The sequence below is a fragment of the Balaenoptera physalus genome, assembly GCF_965194825.1.
Source record: "Balaenoptera physalus genome assembly, contig: HAP1_SCAFFOLD_884, whole genome shotgun sequence".
Classification (NCBI taxonomy): Eukaryota; Metazoa; Chordata; class Mammalia; order Artiodactyla; family Balaenopteridae; genus Balaenoptera; species Balaenoptera physalus.
Genome location: NW_028125899.1, coordinates 273432 through 280069, shown reverse-complemented (window position 1 = coordinate 280069; position 6638 = coordinate 273432). Strand labels below are relative to the sequence as shown.

The window sequence follows — 6638 nt, the reverse complement described above, 5'->3', positions numbered from 1 at the left end:
AATAAAATCTTTGACAAGTGTTCATTTTATATGTGTATGGAAGTCATTATGTTATCATATATATGTATAAATATATACATATCATATATATATATCTCATCATATATATTTTTTAATGCTGGAGGATGAGCAAATTCTTTGGCGTTTACCAAGCTGTAGTAGATACTTCCCTTCTGTTATTTATCTATCCCGGTAAAGTAACTCTGACTGGGTATTGTTCTTTAACAGCCATTAGGGCCTTCCCAGTAGCTTTTCTACAATATGACCGAACGTACTCAATTGAAATCAGTGTTTTGAAGGCTATCTTGTAGAATCCTCTGGACCGTCATTGCTGTAGAGTCTTCTGGACTTAGCCATGTACATCCGTTCCCCGTCACTGCCCACCCATCCCACCCCCCCCACCCGCCCCAAAACAGTGTCCTATCTGTTGCTGGGGATATAAGCCCTAATGTAAAGTTGAAGAGTGCTTTGAAATTCCATTTGCCCTTCAAAATCAAGATTTCCCTAATTACAGGTTATAACCCTATTTTGGCTTTACCTTTGTGAAGTACAGACTCAGTTTCCTTTTTACTTCTCCCACTGGCTGCTTTGATCGTTTCTTCAGTAGCTTTGCATGTAGGTATCGGATGCGCTCCCTCTGCACACTTGGGTAGAAGGATGCTGACACCAGGATTTTAAGTTGCATCAGGATGGAGGACAACAGTCCTAGCATCACTAGTATCCCAAGAATAAAACTGAGAGGAATCCAGGTCTTAGACAGAAGTAGCTTTGGTTTAGGGAGGCAACTGGGTTCAAACAGAGATATATTAAATGAAGAATCATGGATGATGTCTTGAGCTTCTTGTTTCTAAAATGAAAGAATAAAATCATCAAGATCCATGCCATTTTCATACTCTGTCCTTGTCTTTCTCAATACTGCCCCGTAGCACGTAACATTTATCTGAAAATATGCAGGGAGCTTTGGCTGAAGGGGCTATCCCTGCTCCTTTTATGTGCTATGATTGGAATAAAGGAGAAGGGATGAATTTTAGTTGTAGCCACTGCAGAGTTTTCCAAAGCGGGACTGTGGAAATATAGATTTCCTTGAGAGAAGGATATCAGATAAGTTTGTTTGCTCTGTCCTTTCTTTAGAGAGTCACGATGGCCATGAGACTGTTGAAGGTGCTGAGAAGAAAGCAGAGAAATTCGCTTAACTTCAGCCAACGATTCTCCTATTAATTTTGACCGCATAACCCATTTTTATGGAACACCTATTTCTACACTTCAGAGCATGTGGGACTAATGAAAGGTGGTTTTCGCTTAACTGGGGGAGAAGTTTTTTTTGTAGCAGAGCCCCTCAAGACCCAGTCATAGCCTCTCCATCTCAACAAACACCTTGTCAGCAGACCACAAGGTGATAAAGATGTGGAGGCATTAAATTATGTTCTAAGTCATCCTTCTAGAGCTTGAGGTGGCGGGGGTGGGGGGGTGGAATTATTCTTGATGCAAGAATACAAAGAAGAGTATATTTACTGAAAGTGGCTCTAAAATCCTATTTATAGAGGTCTCAAACTAGGACATTTTCGCATCTCTCTTAGATGATAGGAGGGGCGCATTCCTTCCTGCTTGAAGGCAAGAGAATAAGCCAGTTGCTCTCAACAAACTGACCCAGAGGGCAGATGACATTGAGCCACCCAGCCAAGCCACCAGCAAGAGAAGTGTGTGCTGATTCAGCTCTTACTTTTCCCTGACCTGAGAAAGCCATATACTCTCTTGGTGGATTTGTTTTTCCATTTGGTAAAACAGGAATTAATGGACCAGATCCTGCCCATGAATAAACTACTCCCAGTGTAAATTAAGCACCTTGGGGATGGAGCATTAACGTTACAGACTGGAGTACTTAGTAAGTTATTATCACCCCAACACCCTAGAGCCCTGGGGCCCAGAGGAGGAAAATGACTTCTGAAAAGAACTCAATCACACCCAGAGAACACCGCGCACCTTCGATTTACCCCAATACCTGTGAAAAATCTGGAAACCCCAAAACCTGGGACTTCTACACAGATGTCAAGTCAGATCTGCAATTTCTCCAGCACTGTGGCTAAGCACTAGAAAGCATTTGTGTTGCCTCTCCTTTTCTCTTATTAAAAAGACAGTTCACCCAGGATTAAATAGAGAGATTTCAGTCCCCAGAGCAGAGGCATGCAATCTTTTCAATACTGTTGAAGAAACAAACACATCGATTGAGTCAGTGATGAGAAATCCTGCAATAAGAAAGCAGCGGGTGTCCGGTCTGGGAAGAAGTTATTTAGTCTAGGAATCTAACTGGGGATTTTGCAGCTGGGAGTCAGGGCTTCAGAAAGGTTGTCAACACTTTTGTACGGGCTTGGTGGAGGGTAACAAACTCTCAAAATACCGAGCAATGTACTAAATGGTACCCCAATGTTTTAAAATGTGTTTGCCTCTCTCAAGTAAACAATTTGCCAAGATGGTATGGAGTAATGGATGGAAGATTCACTCTGGTATCAGACAGTCCTGAAAAGTTAATGCAGACCAGTGCTGGGCACATAGTAGGTGCTCAATAAGTAGCGACTGTAGCTATTTTTACTTACAGTGTCCACCCATCCAGCCAGGTCTATTCACGTCGTTTCCCACTTTTCTTCTTTTTTTAAAATTGTATAAAAGTGGGAGAAACCTTGAGCCAATGTTTCTTTTCTTGCTTGACTTCTCCTTTGCAAATCTGCTGCAATGGAGAGACCAGGAACCTCCAAGGGCATCGTGGGATAAGGGCAGGGCACTGCCAGTTACATGGAAGCCAGCTGCTGGTGGCACAGCCTCCCAGGCTCGGCAGGAGAGAGTTTGAGACGAGCTCCCACAGCAGTCTCGCGCTCGCATCTGTTCTGCGCCCACCACCCTGCTGTCATTGTGAGCGTACGTGGTGGCCTCCCCCGCCAGGACGTGAGCCCCTCGATGGCAGCCATCACGGTCTAGACAACTTTGCATCCCCAGGACCCAGCAACACCCCAAAATGTATTTGCCAGGACATTGTCATTGGAAAGCTTCTGGGCCTTTTTTGGAAGGCAGACTTGCTTTTCTCCACTCGTCTACCTAAAACAGTGAGAATTCACAAAACAGGCATGGGTTTTGGCTCAGAGAGAAATAGATGAGAGAGGAGCAAAAAGATAAAGAAGGAGAGGAAGAACTGAGAGGGGAAGATCAAAAAAGGGACTACAGGAGGGGGATGCACTATGGGGGAGAGGAGGAGAGAAGCCCTTTTACCAGCCGCTGCCCCGATCAAGCCTGGCTGAAAATCTTGTTTGGCTTTCATTTGAAACACTGTTTCCATTATCCACCCTCCTCCAGATATGTAGAGCAACGGGGGGTTCTTGTAATTAACTGAAGACTTCAGAGGAAGCAGAGGGCTCAGAGTAATCAACTCTGAGAAGCAGCCCAGGATTAGGCGGGGCAGGGGCCAGACAGTACCTGCGGAGCCAGGAGAAAAGGGGAGGGAGAGTGTGGATGCAGCAGGAGCAAATGGGCTTTCAAAGGAGGGTTTCCAGGTCCCCTTCTGCCCTTCCCCTCTGAGATTGCCCCAGCAGAGGCACAATCTATTGTGGCTCGATAAAGAGGAGGGAAAATCAGACATATGGAAACAGTAGATGGCATGTTCACCAGCCCAGGCTAGTGCACACCACCCAGCGCACATGACATTCACACACACACACACACACACACACACGTGCACATGTACACACATACAACTACACACACTACGTGTGCACATGCACACAGAGGCACACACTAGACACACATGTGCACGTTCCACCTAGCACAGAACGCTACGTTTAAAAACAAATAAGACAAGTATCTGACAGTATCCAGATCCTCTGAAATGTCTACATAATCATAAATTTCCACAGGGAAAAATGGAAAAGAGAAAAGATGGGATGAACAAAGACCATGGTCTCCTCTGTTGCAGTACGGCTGCCACAGGAATCTAATACAGTGATCAAAAATGTTCAGAGTGTTCTCATACTCTAACATTGGGGTTTCAACTCAATCTAACCAACATTTTGGGTGTTCTTCCTACACGCCAGGCTCTGTGCCAGGCACTGAGGATCCAGAGGGGAATAAGCCACTGCCCTGCCTTGGGAAGTTCACGAGCTTTTGCAAACACACAGCAAACAGCTGGGATACACAGTGAGACGGGCCTGCGAGCACCTACCTCTCTGTGCAACTGCAAGTGAACCTCAAGCCCTGGCAAGCTTTGGAAATGTTTGCTGACGGAGAAGATGAGCCAATACAGCAGATAATCTATGGCTGCAAACAACACCCAGATGTAGAGATGGGTAAGCACCGGGAGGAAAAACAGCCCCAGGTTTTTCCTGTCTTTAGGAGTCAGCCAGAAAGATGGGATGATGACATACTTCTTCCTTTCCTGCTTATTCAGCGGGAGGACGCAGGGCCTCTGTGCATGCCTCTCCCTCTCGTCAAACTGAACAAATTGTCTGGTGATGTAGATGTTCTCAAACTTCCAACCACAGGAGCCCAAAATCGCCTCATGAAGAGGCCAGTGCCCAGTAGCACCAGCAGAAGCCCTGTGAGGGCAAATAGCTGCCGCCCCAGGGAAGACAACACCTCTGTCGCCGTCACTACCTGGTACAAGACATGCAGGGCTCTGTCTGTAGTGTCATTGAGCTGTGCCTCCAGGGCTTGGCTGGGACTAAAAAGAGAGACCTCCAGGGTTTGGTTCCAAGAAACAAGGTCATCAAATAGACTTAGGTGAGTGGCAAGGCCGTATATCCACTGAATTGCTTCAATATATTTTTTCAAAAGTGGAAAATGGATGGAAAAGCTCTTTGCCCTTAGGTTGCAAGTCATACTGTCCAGGAGACCTTTAAAGTTGTGAAAAATATTTTCCACGTGTCCAAAGATTACTATCCCTGTGCCAGTGGTGATCAAAGCGTTCCTGCCTTCACGCAGGCCACATGAGAGGAAGAAGAGCAGAATGAAACACCGTGCGTGCTTGGAGCAGCACAGCAGAGCACACGTGACCATCCAGGAGGTGGTGAAGACTACGAATGAGGACAGAAGCCAGGAGAAGGCCCCAGAGAGGAGGCCCACGGAAATGAAAGCAACAAAACAGCAAGTGCCCAAATGTTGGGTGAAGTCCATCCATCCAAGGCTCCTTGGAGACACATACGTCCTCCAAAGACTGAGGAAGATATTGGTGCCTGAGGCCCAGACACCCATGCTCCCTGTGTCCCTGGAAATGAAAGAGAAACAGGGTCAGATGTTACGTTTAAATGTCCTCTGTCACTTTGTAAAGGGCACGATGATAGATTGATTGCAAAAAATGGCCGTAATTTCTTACCCTTCTCAGTCTCTACACTATTACTAAACCAAACTTGGGCCCGCTCACCGCCAATCCACTGACACTGGATTGTGCTGAAGGGAAGTGCAGAGTTTATTGCAAGGTGGTGCCCAGTGTGGCCAAGCAAGGAGAACGGGCAGCTTGTGTTCAAAAGACCCGAACTCAATATAAATGAGTTTATTTACAAAACAGAAGTAGATTCACAGACATAGAAAACAAACTTATGGTTACCAGAGGGGATAACGAGATGGGGAGGTGCGGGGGAGCTAAATTAAAACTTTGGGATTAACTGCTATGTATAAAATAGGTAAACAACAAGGACCTACTCTACAGCACAGGGAACTATATTCAGTGTCTTGTAATAACCTATAATGGAAAAGAATCTGAAAAAGAATATATATACAAATGTTTATGCATAACTGAGTCACTTTGCTGTACACCTGAAGCTAACACAACACTGTAAATTAATTATACTTCAATTAAAAAAACACGGTTTAAAAAAAAGAGACCTGAACTCCGCAGTGGCTTTCGGGGAAGGGTTGTTAAAGGCAAGGTGAGGGAGAGGGTTGCAGGTGCCTGATCAGCTTGGTACATCCTTCTGATTGTGGGTGGTGAGGTAACAGTGTGATGTTTCGGGAATTAACATCATCAACCTCTGGTTCCAACCCCTCTGGGGTCTACATGCTTATTGTCACATGCAGTTAACTTCTTCCACCTTGTGGGGGGTTTTAATGTCTGCAAAACACCTCAGGGATATGGTTCAGGTTATTATCTACAGCCTTGAGGAGGCACTAAAAGTCCTTGACTTTGTGTTATGGCTAAACTCTTATTATTTTGTCTTACTTGACTCTTTTCCTTTGTTTCTGCATTTTCTCACTTTTCTCATTAAATTTGCTCTTTGGACTTGGGGGGAGGCCTACGAGGCTAAAGTTTTTCTACAAACAAGAGGTGGGGGACACGGGGTCTGTCCCTGGGGAGGCCCCGCAGGGTCCTGCTCAGTTTCTACACCTCCTTGCAAAGTGACATTACAGCTTCTCCCATCAAGAAGTGAGAGAAATAGAATCACATGGTGGGGTTTATTTCTCCAGTCCTTGAATTTGGGATGGCCTTGTGACATCATCGGCCAATGGAATGTGGCAGAAGTAATAGTATGCCTATCCTGAGTCTATGATTCCCTCCTGCCTCTCTTGGAACCCTACTACTAACTTGTTGACAAGTCCAGGTGTATTAGCTTCTATTGCTGCTGTAGCAAATTTCCACAGACTTAGTGGCTTATAGAAACAAA

At 45.4% G+C, this 6638-nt stretch overlaps 1 pseudogene across 1 annotated transcript; it reads right to left on the bottom strand.

Moving 5' to 3' along the window:
• Nucleotides 1–4025: 4025 nt before the first annotated feature.
• Nucleotides 4026–6053, bottom strand: LOC309653690 (dendritic cell-specific transmembrane protein pseudogene; annotated as a pseudogene). Its single transcript has one exon. The product of its transcript is annotated as a dendritic cell-specific transmembrane protein pseudogene (transcript).
• Between the last annotated feature and the right edge of the window lie 585 nt (nt 6054–6638).